Genomic DNA, 18,860 nt, shown 5'->3' with positions numbered 1-18,860 from the left:
CTCATTAACCATTAGAATTTATCAAGGAAACTCACAACCATAATTTAATTAGTGTCAATCCCACTAGATTTACTAAAGGAAACTTATCTAAATTTATAGTTCCCACTAGTTCATTAATTCACATGAAATAACATTCAAAGAATCAAGCAATTAATGGAGGCCTTTTATCAATCATACCATTTGATTTTTTATAATGATTTGAGCATTTAATAACTTAAACATACTCAATTAGTTTAAAGTGGACGAGATTAAACTCATATCCATGTCTCAAATTAACATTAGGTGCCATGAACTCAATTGTTAGATATATCGAATAAATTTCATAGAGTAATTAATACACAATTATTTAATAAATGTAATTTTCTAGTTGAACAATTTCATGAAACAATTAATATGCAAAAGTCTATACAAACAATTGAGATAGAGATACAAAAAAAAAAAAAAAGGGTGTGACATTCTGATAATTTTTTTAAAGGAAAGTTGGAAAAAGTTATGGAAGGCCCCAGTTCTTGAAGAGAGAGGCAATTCAGATGAGGCAGTCTCAGAGTGGTTTAGATTGAATGCACAAAATTTGCGTTCAATATTACAGTAGAAAACCCCCATAGGGTAATAAGCTATTTCTCGAAATTACCTAGATCACAAAATTTGGCTATAAAAACCTTAATGTTGAACTCAAAATGGGGGTTATAAGTTCATATCATATGGATTCCCTTTAAAGTTAGTGAAACTCATTTTATCAAAATCACATCAGCACACACATACACATATTTCCACATTTAATTGCACCAAACTACTTATAGGATAAAATCATGTAACCAAATTGATAGAAAATAAACTCTACAAGTAATAAAAGACTCTTATTTGCTCAGAATTACATCAAACTTATTTAGGAGTTTCTCCAAACATGTGCCAAATGGCCATAAGTGTAAACCATACATGGAGAAACAATTCATTTATGTTTTATTTCTCATGTTACCCAAGTCAATGGATTTCTTAGCAAATTTATTCATATGTAACATAAAGTAAAAAGATACAAGTAAGGTAAACCATATATAATTCATTTAGAATCTTTTACAAACATTAGGCACACAAACTTCAAGTCATAATTATCCCTGGAAATGTTTTCACTATTTTTACAATACCTTGAGGAAAAACAATTTCCTACATAAATACTCCTAAATTAATAATTACATCTAGAATTATTCATTTCTACCTTCTTTCTCATTTCTTTCCCAAATGAAAACCACATTTACTATTCAAGGAATTTTCGAGACATTGGACAAGCATTCTCTAATAAACTATCATACTTTTTCTCAATGATAAAAAAACATTGAGCAAACATTGTCTAATAAACTATCATACTTTTTCTCAATGATGAAAAAAGTTGATGTACTTAAATTTAACATAAAACTACCAAAAGTTACTTCACTTTTGTAGTGATATTCATTCTTAAGGTTTCTTTTTATATGTCGGGTATGTTACAACAATCTTGATTTTGCATATATTTGGCAAATATCAACCAATTCTTCAATATTCCTCTTTTATAGGGTGAATTTAGATTATATACAATAGAATTTTCATGCCCAAGTTACATAAATTAGATTCAAACACAAAACTATATTCATTATAGGATGAAAATAATCCAAATTATCAAACTATAAAGAACTCTTAGCAAATGCATTATACTTATCATAAATATAATTCTAGCAACGCCAACATTGCTTAGCCATTAGTTCCTTGTCTTCCATATGTGGTTTGATAACCAATTTTGGATTCAAAATATCCACAATACAAATTTTATCATCCATATACAAACATCCAAATTAATATTACCAACTTCATTCCAAATCATATTAACCATTTCAATTAAATCTTTTTTTATTTATCATCCATATAAAAACACCCAAATTGATGTTACCACCTTCATTCCGAATCACATTAATCATTTCAATCTGTTATTTTTTAATATAATTTTGATAACATTTACTTACTCTCTTGATTACTTCCTAAACCACAAATTCTCTCATTTATTTATGAAACCATTAACCCCTTCGCAAAATTAAGTATTTTGCTTATTTATTTATTCTTTATTATTGATCACCCTCTCATTGTCCATTTATCAAACACGAATCTTATCCTTCCAAAAACTCAAATAATAACGCATCGACCTCGAAGTCGTTTGAAAAGAGATTAATATGGAAAACATCACATGATAGATTCTTAACTATCAAGGGTCTAAAACTAAGAGCATAAATTTCAGAATATGAAAACATGTTAAGTATTTGCAATATTCATAATATATTTATTATTGTTTATATTATATTATATCAGGGCATATTTATCAGGGCATGGAAAAAAGTTTTTAAAAATTTAATTTAATAATTAATAATTAATAGATGAAGCGTAAGGTTTTAATTTTATTAAATATTTTTATTAGTAGTTATATTAGAGGGTTAAAATTTATTTTAAAAATAATTATGTTGTTGTTTGTTTGTTTTTTTGTTTGTTTATTTTTTTTTTTTTTTTTTTTAAACTGAAATTGAGTTATGATTTTTTTGGGCATGTAGTGTTGATAATCCATGGTATTGGTCTATTATATGGTAAAAAACTTATTTTGATGTTAAGAATCTCTATAAGCCTATTTTGATGTTAAGAATCTCCATCTAAAAGTGGGGTTAATTTAGTTAATTTTAATGATCATTGATAGTTTTTTGGAGTGAAATATGTATACTAGCTTGAAACATCTAATGTTTAGAGTGGACACTCCACCCATAATCAAGGATAAATAAAGCTAAATGAATGAAAATGTGAAATGTATCATGATGTAAGTGTTTTGATATCTATCATGGAGTGATGCCTATTGATGTTTAAATGACATTTAATTTATATGGTTGCACTAGATTTTACTCATGGTTGCACTAGATTTTAGCCAAAAGGCATCTTATAATGGGGTTATCAATCTATTAAATAGGTTATATCACATTAAAAACTATGGGAAAAACTATTGGTTACCACAACCTTGGGCTTGTAAACTGCCAACAACAAATCCATTAATTATGATATCAAAATGACTCTATGACAAAGTCAAATTTACCCTAACATTCTTCCATTTAAACTTGACTTGGTCCTTGACTACATTTGGCCGAAGCAGTCAAGTGAGCCTTCATTGCTCACCCTCCACACCCAATTCCCCTAAAATCTATAACCAAGGTACCCAAGAATTCAATATGTTCCCTCTCATCATCTGGGCCTACCTTTCGATTTTACTAGCTATTTTACCAGTGGTACACATGCCTTACCATGTCTTATAGTTGCATGCCAATTTACATGTAAAATTTTGAACTCCATTAAAATATATTGCTTTATTTTTTTTTTATCCTAACACTTATGCCAGCATCCTCTCACCTTTGTTGATGCAGGCTCGGCTAGGATTTGATCAGCATCCTAAATTTGTGAATCTGACAGGTGCTTCCATTAATCCACCCTAGGAAATAAATCCCTTTTACACCCAAAACCTACTCATTTAAGCTTACGTGGGAGGAGCCATAAGGGTATATATATAAAACCTTTTCTAAAACCACCGAATTCAAGAGATTTTAACTATAACCACTCGAGCCAAACGTTCTCCATATATAATATGCACATACCCAAAAATTTGGGTAAGAACCATTGTGCCCTCGACTTCTGCTATGTATTAGGTGCATAGGAGGAATTATAATATAAGTCCCTTTTTTATCCAGATGCGGGGAGCCAAGAGCTAAAAACACCTAGAGAGAAGATAAAAACACATAAAACACGTAAATAAACATTTAAGTGAAAAAAAAAAGAAAATTGTTCTAAGTACATTGTGTGGATGAATCTATCCTCTTAGAAAGTGAGGCTTGTTATTTATATAATTTTTTAGTTGCAATACCATGAGCGGATACCATGGGTAAATAACATGGGTAACTACCATGGGTGGATGCAACTTTCTATTTAGATCATTCCTCCCTCCTTGGGAAGCAATGGTCCCCATTGCAGAGACTTCCCTCCTGAGAAGTTGTTGTTGGACATGATCCAATGAAAATAATGGTTTTGTTTGGTTGATCCATAATAACGGGTTTGTAGATGACTTATAATCATGAGTTGTTTAAGACAAGGGTTTTGCACAGTTGGCCCATAACCACGATGAACAAAGATACAAAGAAAGAGATACCCTGTAATGCTTTTGAGCTAACTGTGATACTAACAGTGTGCGGCCACACAAATAGACTTCAATGGCAATGGTTTTGTGTGGTTGACACATAACCGTGATGAACGAAGATCCAATGATAGGGATACACTTTAATGCTTGTGGCTCACTGTGATGATGACAATGTGCAACCTAGAAAATGGATTTCAGTGGCAAGGGTTTTGTGTGGTTTACCCATAACCATGATGAAATAGTTTGCTTGTTCATCTTCCTTGAAAAAATCTTGTGGCTTATCTTTATAAATTCTCACTATCCAATGAGATTTTGTAAAAACTTGAAAATTCCTTGATGGAAAAATGCTTGTAAAAGATATTTCTCTGAAATTGTGTATTATTCATTTGTGGTAATGATTTTCTCTTCTATCATGTTGATATCTGAAATTTTGATTTATACTGATTAGACAGAGATGAACTACTGTACGTCCACCAACAAACAAAATTAAAAATAATTTGTACAATATGAGTATAATTGATTCATATGTTTTTGAGATGGATTTTGAGACTATAACATCACCTACTACCATAATTTTCTTAACATACATAAAGCAAGAATAGTAGTTGCACAGTTCAATGGATTGCGCTATGCATGGGAAATGGTGGTTCAAATTCTTCATACATTTATTGCATATAGAGCAGTGGGAACATTGTGTTAGATGATACCACATACACGTATTACAATACTCTTTCTTGAATTTCCAAATATATGAAACACATTTACCATTCTAAAGTCTCCAAAGCTTGAACATACTCGTCAGTCTAAGTGAATCCAGTACAATTTTACATTGAATATGTCTACAAAATTTTTTTTTAACCAGTTTATATAAAACATAATCCTTTGAATGTATGATAACTACAAGATCTAATGGAATGTCCCCATTTTCGTTAGAACTTCTCAAGCTACCACCCGCCCCATATAGAGGAACCTTCTCTCCTTCCACTACAATATTCGACAGCTCATTGAGCCAAGAGGCTCACTCTACAACCCAGTATGAGGGGATGTGTAAGTATGTCCATCTGTCCGTGCCCCTTTAAAATAAAAATAGGAAATAGAAAATATGTTCTAAATAGAAAAATCACGTGGGCTATAATAATAAAAAATGAATATCCTTTAAAGTAATTAGAAGTAAAAAAAAATGTATGTTTAAATCTTATACTTTTCAAAAATATTTCAACTAGAGATTTAAATAAACTATTTGAAGATCTATGTTAACTAATTTAGGTCCATATCAACTTCATATATATCTATATGTAGAAAAAAAATGTTAAAATAAAATATTTTAATGTTATATATAAAAAATAAAAAATATTCAATGTGGGTTATCAATAAAATATTTTATAATATTGACATATACTTAAAAATACATTAATAATAATAAATAAATAAAAATTGGGTGATATAATGTCTCTATGTACATGTTATGCAAAATATTTATGTCAATTACGATATAATTATATATCACTAAAAAATATGTATATATCATGAAAATAAATATTTTTTTATGGTTAAAACTTTTATTTGGTCCTGTATATACTCTAGTTGTACAACCACATTAAAAATATTAATGTGGTTGATATAGTTGAAGACTTCATAATATAACCAAAAAACTATTGCAACACGAAGAATGCCTTACTAATGCACACATTTACATTTACCTGATTAACCATGTATAAAAAGGTTATGGGTAAACTTTAACTTAAGAAAAAAAATATAAACGAATGTTATAAATAATAATGAGGAACTTATCATGGAATAACTTATTAGAATTGGAATAATCTCAAATCCCTAGTAAATTGGTGGGCGGGGAGCCTCGTCGCACAAATATAATTTATTAAATTTATTAAAAGTCAATGCAACCTAACAAACTCTTTAATACACTAAGTTGATAAGAATTAAGACTAAGCATATACTGAACATATTCCCTTGAGAATCAATCTAGGCCCTCAATTAAAAAAATAAACCTCATCCACCTTAAGTTCAAATAAGAAGTCTTCAATAAAGCATTCAAAAATACAATTTAAATAATGAAAAATAACATTGTATTTTTCACTCTAAAAATTTTGTAAGTAAAAAATTTGATCCATCTCGGCTCATGTTAGATCCTTACTTAAAATGGATCTATGCTAGTTATACACAAGATTTACATGAGTGGAGACCACATGAATTCCGAAAAATTTGGCAGGATTGTAGAAACTAAGCTTTAGAGTGGAATTTGTTGACATCATCATCGTGGGCACACCAGTCTTGTCAAAATGGAAATCATTAAAGATAATAATCTTTAGGGTAATCTGGGGCTTGTAGGGACAACTGACACCCACAATTCCAGACAAAATAATGCAAAAATAAGAGAAAAGCATGATACAAAGAGCAAGACATGACAGTGATGTGGCCATACCTTTCTCCTGCTAGAATCATCGTCATGAAATACTTCTCCTGCGATGGCATTGACGTGAGGCCATATTGGGATGGGGTCCCATGGGTCAGTTTTGGGGTTACGATAAACCAATTTTTGATGTAAATTTTGTAAATTCTCCGCGATTTGTGGATGCAGAGCGCATATAAGATTAGGAGTTAAAGGGGTTTTATCCCCTCGTTTATGTAAAGTGTGAGTCAGTTTTGACATCCACCCATGGTCCGTGGACCATGAGATTGTATGAAAAAGGGTATAAATAGGCGTGTCTTAAAAAGTATAAGGCAAGTCTATGTATAGATTGGATGTAATGGGTCAATAGAAGAGAAGCAATAGCTTAGAGAAGTCGGTCATATAGGAGAAGAAAGGCTCTGTAGATGAATGCGCAGAGGCCTAGGTAGAGTCTGCAGCTGAGTGCGCATGATAGTTTTGAGTCTGTAAATATGAATTGAAGATCAATAAAGAAAGTTACTGAAGAATTCTTGTGTATATCTGTTTATCTCTGTTTACTTATGTTTATATCTAGATGCAGAAACTTGGTTCTTGCATCCCCCCATATTGCTTTGGGTGAGACTGCAGCCTGTGCTACGTGGGTTGTTGCCGAAAGGGCCAATAGTGTAGGGATTTGTTGGTTGGCGCAACTAACTTTGAACCTAGGTCAGGACCCCCTATGTCAACAAATGGTTCGGCTGTCGGGACTGGGATCTACTTGAAAGAGATGTGTGATGTCGCATCACTGGAATCTGACCAAGAAATAAATTGAAAAGTGGTTGGATTGAAAGATTCACGAGTTCACAGTGCAAGAAAACAGGAATTTGCACCTGTCAAAAGAAGAGTGGTTGAACATGTATATGTATAGGGAGATACGTGAAATATTATTTTGCACTTTTCCATCGAACTGTACGAGTGGTTAGCTAAATTGACAGCCAGCCAAGGAAGGTGGAAGCTTGATAATCCTATAGTGTGGACTCCTGAATTAGTGCGATGATTAGAAGCCTCTGAAAACTAGATCACGCACGCTGTTGATCATTGGCTCGATTGAATTCTGGGAGGATTTGTTACAGAATTCGCAGTTGATACCTTAGTCAGCTACAGCGAAGCGAAGTGGTGATTTTTCAAAGGACCATGAGGTAAGTATTTAAGATATTTGAATACCTGGATTAAAATGTTGTTATGTGAAAAATGGGTTATGCCATTGCCTTGATGTTCGGAGCTACATGAAGTGGAAAAATCTTTAGAGATTGAGAGAGATTAGGACTTGAATATACCCTGTTGATCATACCTCCTTCAAGTGATGACGAGGGAGCGGTACAGGCCTCACCGCAGAGTGTTGTCCAGCTAATAACACAGGGTTTTCCATGGACACATCATCCATCCACTCCACCTCCACCTCCACCTCCACTGCATACACCTTCACCCACACCTCCACCACCACCACCACCATTCAACATGTCGAACACTATGAAGCTGCGATTTTCAATGGCATAGGGAGTGAAGATACAGAGAAGTTCTGGTTTGTTGCAAATGTTGTGTGGACAACGGAGCAAATTACTGATGACAATATAAAGAAGGCATAATTGGTTACTGCTCTGCAGGATCACGTGCTAACTTGGTATATTAAGTATTGTTCTGATAATCCTCTGGCATTGCTGACAGAGACTAGGGCAGCGCTAAACAAGGAGTTTAGTAATCCGAAGTCTGATTCATAGACAGTAGTTGGATTTAAGGAAATCGTGATGAGGGTCTAGGAGACACCTTGGGATTTAAATTAAAGGCTAAAGTGACAGATTAAGGAAGCTAACATGCAGCTCACAGATGGTTAGCATTGCGAGTGGTTTATAGCTTCGCTTCTGCGCCACCTGAGTATTGCTCTGTCACAACAGAAGACAGGAACTCGGGAAGAAGCCATGGAAATCATGATGAGGCTGCATGCAATGCCCATTGAGGATGTGACCTTGGGGGTACAACAGATTCACTCTCAGTTATAGAGCCTCTTCTTATAATTGGAGAGCTTGAACAAAGACAAGGACACTAAACCAGAGGTGCACATGGAAGTCTAGTGTCTGAAGTGCAAGGGCCAGGGGCACGATAAAGACCACTATCCCATATTTGCAAATTATATTATAGGAGGGGGACCAATTCCCCTAAGGCCAGAAGCTCTAGCAGGACTGAGCATGGCGGCTGCGCTATGGTGCACTATTTGTTAGGTTGCTGGACAACATGTGACGGATAATTTCCATTTTCTTCAAATGTTCATCCAAACACAACAACAATTGTTCTGTAACTTTGCAAATCAGTGGGCCATGATGAGTGTCATTGTTGCAACTATGAGCTGATGATGGAAAGAACACCAACATACCAGATGCAAGCAAAAACTCGGCCTCTAAAGTAGGGCGTTGGAGGAGCGCGCAGAGGATATCAGGAATGAGGATGAGGCCGAGGAGGAGGAGGACCTGGTAGAGGCTGGGGCCAGGTTTTCTGTTACAACAGTGGAACACCATGGCACTACACATGAGAGTGTCAGAATCAGACACGCCTATTATATCAATATTGTAGCTCGTTTGACCGCACCATAGAAGAATGCCCGATGCTGATAGAAAACATGCAGAAAAAGAAAGCGCAACCTCAACAACCTATGAATAACTTATAGATGATGAGAGTTGAGTCCCGTGAGGAAGATCAAAGCATGAATATAGTATTCAGAAGTAGAATAATGACCAATGATGATAAAGGTAAATAACCTGAAGAAGACGGATGGGTCCGCAAGGCCCAGAGAAGGAAGTAGGCTTTTGATCTTAATCGCGCAATGGAAACATTTATGGAGGCCAAGAAAAGCTTCATTGAGGCATCTACCTCAGGAAGTCAGGACAAGATGCAGGAAACCAGCACGCCGGTAGAAGTTGATCCCTCTATTCTCACTACATTTTTGGAACCTGCATAAAACTGTTACGTGATAGCAAAGTTGTGGAAGGCTTGCAGGAGTTAATAAAAAAATGCGCAGCAAAGAGAAGGTCCCTAATGGACACCAGGTGGTTAGAAAAATTGGCAAGCATAAGATGAGAATAGGGCGCGGGATGAGGCTCACCGCGCAGATATGAGATTATGAGATGGACTGGGTCATATTGGATTTGGGGTCCGATGCGAACGTACTACCAAAGAAAACATGGGAAAGAATGGGGAGACCTGTGCTGCAGTGGTCTCCAATTCAGTTCAAAATGGAAAACCAACAAAAAATCATCCTTATGGGACGGTTATATGGAGTAACATTTGATATAGAAGGTGCGAGCGCGATGGTTGAATTTAAGGTGATAGAGATCGTTGATGACAGTAATCCATACCCCACGCTTCTGGGAATCGATTGGGCCATAACATGAATGGGGTCATCAACTTGAAGAAGAGGACAATGTCGTTTGAAAGGAATTTACTTCGGGTTGTAGTGTCATTAGACACTGCAGATGGGGCACGCTACACTGAACTAGTCTGTGACTATGAAGAAAGTGATGATGAACTAGATCAAATCTATAAAATAATAACACGAGACCAGAACTGGATCAATATGACGGTAGATGGATGGAATTCATGGGACCGAGATAGTTCCTGTAACTCTGATTCAGATGAAGAGTTTGAACATTGGCATAATCATTTGCATGAAGTATCTATGTTGCGATGCAATATGATGGCAAATTCGATGTGATGTGTTTCGTCGGAGGTAAGGAACTTACCATATTATGATAGTTTAGCTAACGTGGATAAGTTTTTGGATGCATTTTAACGTGAAGTCCCTGAGGATCACCGCTTCCAAGCATTAGATTTGGCACTACACGCTAGGCCCGCACGATGGATGTTAAAAATAGCAACAATAAATGCTAAAAATAGTATTTTAGGATATACTCCAACTCTGTTGGAAATAACAAAAAATAGAAATGCTAAAAATAGCATTTCGGGATATACTCCAATTTTAGTTTGTCCTTGAATTAATATTGAGAATTAAAATTCGAATTTAGTCTCACTAGCTGTTTGAAAAATAACTAATTCATCTTGAGTTAATTACTTGGAGAAAATCAAACATGAAGTCTTTGTGAAGACATGCAACAGTTATCCCTTTGTTTGAGGAAGTTATCCCTTAATTAGGGAGAAAAGGATGAGTTGTAATTAGTTAGCTCAATTAATTGAGTTAAGTCAGGTTAAATTAGTTCCAAACAGTTGGAGGAACTAATTGTGAGTTCAGTCAGTTAATGCATGCATGCATGTAACTAGTGTTCTCCAGATAACTGAATATTCTCTCATAAATAACCAATGCATGTCAGTTCAGAGAAAGACCCAGTTGAGATTAAAGACAGGGACATTGTACTATAAGTTGGAGGAATTTTCCTATAAAGGAAACTCATCCATGCAGAAGGAATTATCTCCTTCAGGATTGCGCAGTTATTTCAGAGGTCAATGTTGTGTGTGAGGTGAGAATCACACAGGTTGCAGCTGGAGGACCCAGGAGAAACTGCACAAAGAAATAGGAGGCTTGGAGGACTGAAGGAAGGCATATGTGTTGTCTATTCTATCTATGAGTAGTAGAGGGATTATACTGAGAGCTGGATAGCCTATGAGCTAAAGCTTTGTGTAATTCGAACATATTTCCACTTGTATGATAATACAAAGATCGGGGTTTTTATCTGAGGCTTTCCCCGAAGAATTCTTCTGTGTTTCATGTGTGATTGAATCTTCTTCTCTGTTATATGTGTTCTGGTTGATCTTGCTCAAAATCGATTAAGCTTCCGCAAGTTTGTTTGTAGAAGTAGATCAAGTATTTTTCTTTAGTATATTGCATAATCAGTTTCATCTACGGTGAAATTTCTACATGGTATCGGAGCAAAGGTGATCAAAGCAGTGAACAGTGTACGAAGAAGAAAATTAGAAGTAAAAAAAAAAAAAAAAAAAAAAATTAGGCTGCGAGTTTTCAGAGAAGATCTGAAAATTTTTGCGCAAAATTTTTAGAAACAAATAGAAGATCTAGATTCCTTGCAGAAAAAGACCCAAATTCAAAAAAACAATTGGCTGAATCAGAGTTCGGATGACGGAGATATCGCCGATTTAAAATCAGCTCTTTTTCCAGAAAATTTCGTGACGGCGGGAAAGATGAAATAGATTGGTGTGCTAGCCAAGAACTTGTATGCACTTGAGGTAAAAGATGCATGAAAAGCATTGAGGAGTAATGCAAAGGTTAGATACTTGGTGGTTGAGAGGGAGAGTAAATTACCTCTCAACATGTAGTGCCAGAAGAAGTCTCAGACAATTGTGGAGGAGCCACAATTGGAGAAGTCAGCAAAGGGATCACATGCAGCCATACCTCAAGGTGTGAGGTGGGGCGATGTGAAGTGATAGTCCCAAGAAGGCTGAAATTGGGTAGGGTTCATTGAGAGGTTTTATCTCATGGATCGTACCTTGCTATGGGAGCCAAAAGTACAAAATAGCGGCAGGAATCAGTGGGATTGATGCAGTCAGAGATCAAAGTGACAAAGGCTAGAGCTGTCAGATACTGAAGAGCGCAGAGAAGGATTGACAACAGTGCATAAAGGTAGAGTCAGCAGAAGCACAGAGTTTTCAATTGACATAGGCAATAGCAGTCAGAGACTTAGATGATAGAAGCATCATACTGATTCAGGTTGGATATTTTTTTTGTTTCTGGAGTTGCTGGAGCAACAGCACTAGAGAGAAGTGTTGCAAGCAGAACGTTTTAAAGGTTCAGGATCAGGATCGAGTTGAATTCCTTTCTTGTTGAGAGGGAGTGTTGAAAATAGCAACAAGAAATGCTAAAAATAGCATTGCTATAAATAACATTTCAGGATACACTCCAACTCTGTTGGAAATAACAAAAAATAGAAATGAAAAAAATATCATTGCTATAAATAGCATTTCGGGATATATTCCAATTTTAATTTGTCCTTGAATTAAAATTGAGAATTAAAATTCGAATTTAGTCTCACTAGTTGTTTGAATAATTAATTCATCTTGAGTTAATTAGTTGGAGAAAAGCAAACATGAAGTCTTTGTGAAGACATGCAACAATTATCCCTTTGATTGAGGAAGTTATCCCTTAATTAAGGAGATAAGGATGAGTTGAATTTGAGTTGTAATTAGTTAGCTTAGTTAATTAAGTTAAGTCCAGTTAAATTAGTTCCAAACAATGGAAGAACTAATTGTGAGTTCAATCAATTAATGCATGAATGCATGCAACTAGTGTTCTCCAGATAACTGAATTTTCTCTCATAAATAACCAATGCATGTCAGTTTAGAGAAAGACCCAATTTAGATTAAAGACATGGAAATTGTACTATCAGTTGGAGGAATTTTCCTATAAAGGAAACTCATCCATGCAAAAGGAATGATCTCCTTCAAGATTGCGCAGTTATTTCAGAGGTCAGTGTTGTGTGTGAGGTGAGCATCACATAGGTTGCAGGTGGAGGACCCAGGAGAAACTGCGCAAGGAAATATGAGGCTTGGAGGACTGAAGGAAGGCATATGTGTTGTATATTCTGTCTATGAGCAGCAGAGGGATTGTATTGAGAGCTGGATAGCCTGTGAGCTAAAGCTTTGTGTAATCTAGACATATTTCCACTTGTATGATAATACATAGACCGGGGTTTTTAGCTGAGGCTTTCCCTAGAGTATTATTTTGTGTTTCATGTGTGATTGAATCTTCTTCTCTGTTATATGTGTTTGGTTGATCTTGCTCAAAATCAATTAAGCTTCCACAAATTTGTTTGTAGAAGTAGATCAAGTATTTTTCTTTAGTATATTGCATAATCAGTTTCATCTACGGTGAAATTTCTACATGGTATCAGAGCAAAGGTGATCGAAGCAGTGAACAATATACGAAGAAGAAAATTCGAAGTAAAAAAAAATAAAAAATTGGGCCATGAGTTTTCAGAGAAGATCTGAAAATTTTTGTGCAAAATTTTCAGAAACAAATAGAAGATCTAGATTCTTTGCGGAAAAAGACCCAAAATCAAGAAAAAATTGGCTGAATCAAAGTTCAGATGAGGGAGATATCATTAATTTAAAATCAGCTCTTTTTCCATAAAATTTCGTGACGGTGAGAAAGATGAAACAGATTGGTGTGCTAGCCAAGAACCTGTATGCACTTGAGGTACAAGATGCATTCAAATCCTTGAAGAGCAAGGCAAATGTTAGATAATTGGTGGTTGAGAGGGAGAGTAAATTACCTCTCAACATGCAGCGCTAGAAGAAGTCTCAGACAATTGTGGAGGAGCCATAATTGGAGAAGTCGACAGAGGGATCACATGCTGGGATACCTCAGGTGTGAGGTGGGGCGGTGTGAAGTGATAGTCCCAAGAAGGCTAAAGTTGGGCAGGGTTCATTGAGAGATTTTATCTCATGGATCGTACCTTGCTACGGGAGCCCAAAGTACATAGTAGCAAGAGGAATCAGTGGGATTGATGTAGTCAGAGATCAAAGTGACAGAGGCTAGAGCAGTCAGATACTGAAGAGCGCAGAGAAGGATTGACACAAGTGCAGAAAGGCAGAGTCAGCCAAAGCACAGAGTTTTCAGTCGACAGAGGCAATAGCAGTCAAAGACTTTAATGACAGAGGCATCATACTGATTCAGGTTGGATATTTTTTTTTGTTTCTGAAGTTGTTGGAGCAGCAACACTAGAGAGAAATGTTGCATGCAGAACGTTTTAAAGGTTCAGGATCGAGATCGAGTTGAATTCCTTTCTTCTTGAGAGGGAGTGTTGAAAATAACAACAAGAAATGCTAAAAATAGCATTTTAGGACATACTCCAACTCTGTTGGAAATAACAAAAAATAGAAATGCTAAAAATCGCATTGCTATAAATAGAATTTCGGGATATATTCCAATTTTAATTTGTCCTTGAATTAAAATTTGAATTTAGTCTCACTAGCTGTTTGAAAAATAATTAATTTATCTTGAGTTAATTAGCTGGAGAAAATCAAACATGAAGTCTTTGTGAAGACATGCAACAATTATCCCTTTGATTGAGGAAGTTATCCCTTAATTAAGGAGATAAGGATGAGTTGTATTTGAGTTGTAATTAGTTAGCTTAGTTAACTGAGTTAAGTCCAGTTAAATTAGTTCCAAACAGTTGGAGGAACTAATTGTGAGTTCAGTCAGTTAATGCATGCCTACATGCAACTAGTTTTCTCTAGATAACTAAATATTATCTCATAAATAACCAATGCATGTCAGTTCAGAGAAAGACCTAGTTGAGATTAAAGACAAGGACATTGTACTATAAGTTGGAGGAATTTACCTATAAAGGAAACTCATCCATACAGAAGGACTTATCTCCTTCAAGATTGTGCAGTTATTTCAAAGGTCAGTGTTGTGTGTGAGGTGAGAATCACACAGGTTGCAGCTGGAGGACCCAAGAGAAACTGCACAAGGAAATAGGAGGCTTGGAGGACTGAAGGAAGGCATATGTGTTGTCTATTATGTCTATGAGCAGCAGAGGGATTGTACTGAGAGCTGGACAGCCTGTGAGCTAAAGCTTTGTGTAATCTGGACATATTTCCACTTGTATGATAATACAGAGATCAGGGTTTTTAAGGCTTTCCCTAGAGTATTCTTCTGTGTTTCATGTGTGATTGAATCTTCTTCTCTGTTATATGTGTTCTGGTTGATCTTGCTCAAAATCGATTAAGCTTCCGCAAGTTTGTTTGTAGAAGTAGATCAAGTATTTTTCTTTAGTATATTGCATAATCAGTTTCATCTACAGTGAAATTCTACATGGTATTAGAGAAAAGGTGATCGAAGCAGTGAAGAATATACGAAGAAGAAAATTCGAAGTAAAAAATAAATAAATAAATTGGGTCGTGAGTTTTCAGAGCATATCTGAAAATTTTTGTGCAAAATTTTCAGAAACAAATAGAAGATCTGGATTCCTTGTGGAAAAATACCCAAATTCAAAAAAAAAAATTGGCTGAATCGGAGTTCGGATGAGGGAGATATCGCTAATTTAAAATCAGCTCTTTTTCCAGAAAATTTCGTGATGGCGGGAAAGATGAAACAGATTGGTGTGCTAGCCAAGAACCTGTATGCACTTGAGGTACAAGATGCATGCAAAGCCTTGAGGAGCAAGGCAAAGGTTAGATACTTGGTGGTTGAGAGGGAGAGTAAATTACCTCTCAACATGTAGCGCCAGAAGAAGTCTCAGACAACTGTGGAGGAGACACAATTGGAGAAGTTAGCAGAGGGATCACATGCAGCCATACCTCCAGATGTGAGGTGGGGCGATGTGAAGTGATAGTCCCAAGAAGGCTAAAATTGGGCAGGGTTCATTGAGAGGTTTTATCTCATGGATTTTACATTGCTATGGGAGCCCAAAGTACATAGTAGCAGGAGGAACCAATGGGATTGATGTAGTCAGAGATCAAAGTGACAGAGGCTAGAACAGTGAGATACTGAATAGCGCAGAAAAGGATTGACAACAATGTAAAAAGGTAGAGTCAGCCAAAGCACAGAGTTTTCAGTCGATAGAGGCAATAATAGTTAGAGACTTTGATGACAGAGGCATCACACTGATTTAGGTTAAATATTTTTTTTGTTTCTGGAGTTGCTGGAGCAACAACACTAGAGAGAAGTGTTGCATGCAGAACATTCCAAAGGTTCATGATCGGGATCGAGTTGGATTCCTTTTTTGTTGAGAGGGAGTGTTGAAAATAGCAACAAGAAATGATAAAAATAGCATTTCAGGATATTTTCCAACTCTCTTGGAAATAACAAAAAATAAAAATGCTAAAAATAGCATTGTTATAAAGAGCATTTCGAGATATATTCCAATTTTAATTTGTCCTTGAATTAAAATTCGAATTCAGTCTCACTAGCTGTTTGAAAAATAATTAATTCATCTTGAGTTAATTAGTTGGAGAAAATCAAACATCAAGTCTTTGTGAAGACATGCAACAGTTATCCCTTAATTAAGGAGATAGGGATGAGTTTTATTTGAGTTGTAATTAGTTAGCTCGGTTAACTGAGTTAATTCCAGTTAAATTAGTTCCAAACAGTTGGAGGAACTAATTGTGAGTTCAATCAGTTAATGCATGCATGCATGCAACTAGTCTTCTCCAGATAACTGAATATTCTCTCATAAATAACCAATGCATATCAGTTCAGAAAAAGACCTAGTTGAGATTAAAGACAGGGACATTGTACTATTAGTTGGAGGAATTTTCCTATAAAGGAAACTCATCCATGCAGAAGGAATTATCTCCTTCAGGATTGCGCAGTTATTTCATAGGTCAGTGTTGTGTGTGAGGTGAGAATCACACAGGTTGCAGCTTGAGGACCTAGGAGAAACTGCACAAGGAAATAGGAGGTTTGCAGGATTGAAAGAAGGCATATATGTTGTCTATTCTGTCTATGAGCAGTAGAGGGATTGTACTCAAAGCTGGATAGCCTGTAAGCTAAAGCTTTGTGTAATATGGACATATTTCCACTTGTATGATAATATAGAGATCAGGGTTTTTAGCTGAGGCTTTCCCTAGAGTATTCTTCTATGTTTCATGTGTGATTGAATCTTCTTCTCTATTCAGGATTGCGTAGTTATTTCATAGGTCAGTGTTGTGTGTGAGGTGAGAATCACACAGGTTGCAGCTTGAGGACCTAGGAGAAACTACACAAGGAAATAGGAGGCTTGCAGGATTGAAAGAAGGCATATGTGTTGTCTATTCTGTCTATGAGCAACAGAGGGATTGTACTCAAAGCTGGATAGCCTGTAAGCTAAAGCTTTGTGTAATATGGACATATTTCCACTTGTATGATAATATAGAGATCAGGGTTTTTAGTTGGGTCGACAACAAGGGGGATACCCGCCCGGTCCGGACCTTGGTTGGCAGCTCCTTATCCGTTTGGTATAGCGGGTCCGACTGGGGATAATGGGACCAGTTTCCCAATCTAAGGGCGTGTGTGTGCAGAATTGGATGTTGCTGATCTAAGGATACTTAAAGCTAATCTAATTCAAACTTTTAAACTAACTTTATGCTATTATAATCTAATGAAAAACAGCACATATAATCTATGCTAACCTGGGGTGTATTTCTTCTATTATGCGATCTAAAAAGATTTCAAACAATAACTGGTAATAAAGATCATTCAGCTATCACAAGAATAGAAATCAATTAAGATGAACTACTTTGCATAAAAAGTTAGGCAAAACAGTTGTGAATAGCATATCGCATAATAAGTTATTCATATATCAGACATAAATAAATGGCTCCACCGTACAAAAGTGCCAAATGGTAACTCACACATTCATGCAATAACATATAAACAACTAAAAATTGTATATCACTTTAAGAATATAAGCAGAAATGGTCATGATTCTACTCATAAGCTTCAAGCAACAATGATTTATCTCTCCTTGCTCTAACATCTACTAAGAGTACAGAAGTGAAAATTCAGTAGCAAATATCAAATGCAAACATTAATAAACCTTGATCCATCCATTCATCAAAACCCCCTCTGAGGGTGCAAAAGTGCATGTTCTGAGGACAAGTTTTTGACAAATTTCTGGACCCTTCTCCAAATGCATGAGAAGGGTTTAAATACTGCTAACTAAATAACTTAATTACATAAATTTAGGATACGGTTTAAATGACCGCCCTTCTTCTAAAGCAAAACTATTTCTAAAAACTGAATCTAATTCCTAACTATCTCTGCATTTGCTCCTTAAATGTTGCGAGCATTCAACATTCGCCTGGGAAGAGTCGGCTGGTTGCCTTCTGCTTTTGTTTGAGTTACGCAAACAGAATGGCAAGCGCTGGCACCACTTTTTAGTACACTAGAAGATATTTTTGAGAATTATCTTCTGGTTGGGCGAATTTACTGCGTATATACTTAGCAACAACCCAAATTTCTCTCAAACTGCTTCTGCTTTTGCTATTTCGGTTTCCGGACTTGCAAATGACTAAGCAAGTTAGGGACTTTGATTTCCTGGTGCGTTTTCCTTCTTTAGTGCCTTTTTCATTTACCGGGTAGAAGTTTCAGGATTTTTGGTAAACATGCTGCTTTTGTGAGCTTTCTGACCCTGAATGTTGAATCACCTATCGACCTCAGCATCTGTTGAGTGATACTCTGGAATTTGTGGTTCTGTTTCATGCGACGTCCATTTATGAAGGCATCTCTTCTCTGTTCCCCGAGCATTGACGCTTTCCCCTTTTCCTTAGATGTTTCATGCTCATTTCTTC

At 35.8% G+C, this 18,860-nt stretch overlaps 1 pseudogene; it reads right to left on the bottom strand.

The window, feature by feature from the left end:
• Positions 1-4,944: 4,944 nt before the first annotated feature.
• Positions 4,945-18,860, bottom strand: part of LOC149215178 (uncharacterized) — a 30,099-nt pseudogene continuing 16,183 nt past the window's right edge.

Source organism: Pinus tabuliformis, chromosome 1_1 (genome assembly GCF_031772625.1).
Source record: "Pinus tabuliformis cultivar Carrire ecotype Pingquan chromosome 1_1, CPIR1, whole genome shotgun sequence".
NCBI classification, from domain to species: domain Eukaryota; kingdom Viridiplantae; phylum Streptophyta; class Pinopsida; order Pinales; family Pinaceae; genus Pinus; species Pinus tabuliformis.
The sequence above is the reverse complement of the archived record's forward strand: the minus strand, read 5'-3'. Positions and strand labels throughout refer to the sequence as shown.